Genomic DNA, 715 nt, shown 5'->3' with positions numbered 1-715 from the left:
TTGTCATCATACCTTTAGATTTCTATTCCAATCCTTTACCATTTTCTCTTTCATTTCTTTCGTTTCCCCGAGGAAAAAAAATGGCCGCCTTCCTCTTCCTCCGACATATTCTGTCGGTTAACTTGTTTCGACATTTTGTTTATCCTCTTTCGTTTTAACTTTACAACTGATATCCAGAGTCACGAGTCTTGTCTCCAGACACGGGCTTCTTGGGAGAGACATCGTTTGCAATTTTGAGAAGAGCCGGTTATTTTTTTAGGGAAGAAATAATAGGAGGAAGACACAGGGAAAAGAGGAAGGGGGAAGAGGGGAAAAAGAGGGTAAGAATATAGATAATTTAGAAGAGGGGGAGGAGAAAGAGGTGGGGGGAGGGGATACGAAGGAGAGAGACAAACGGAATGTGAATTTGTGGAAGAAGGAAAGGAGAATTGATAAGAGGGAGAGATGAAAAGAATGGAATGGAAAGGAATTGGGAAAACAAATAGAGGAAATGAGATAGCGAGGGAGAGACGAACATAAAGAGAAGGAGAGATGAAGAGAATAGAGATAACTCTGTAGTTATCTTGTAGAATAAGGGAGGACGGAATCGAGAAAACATAGATGGATGAGATAACGAGGGAGAGATGAACATGAAGAGGAGAAATACAAGGCGGAGAAAAGAGGTAGAAACGAGACGAATAGGGTTTAAGGATTTTTTTTTTTAAACAAAGTGACT

At 40.3% G+C, this 715-nt stretch overlaps 1 protein-coding gene across 1 annotated transcript in view; it reads left to right on the top strand.

Moving 5' to 3' along the window:
* The window catches only part of LOC119592119 (myotubularin-related protein 8-like), a 99,568-nt gene that overhangs the window by 28,569 nt on the left and 70,284 nt on the right, over nt 1–715 (top strand). The gene's annotated exons all lie outside the window — the stretch shown is intronic.

Source organism: Penaeus monodon, chromosome 29, assembly GCF_015228065.2.
Source record: "Penaeus monodon isolate SGIC_2016 chromosome 29, NSTDA_Pmon_1, whole genome shotgun sequence".
Classification (NCBI taxonomy): Eukaryota; Metazoa; Arthropoda; class Malacostraca; order Decapoda; family Penaeidae; genus Penaeus; species Penaeus monodon.
The sequence above is the reverse complement of the archived record's forward strand: the minus strand, read 5'-3'. Positions and strand labels throughout refer to the sequence as shown.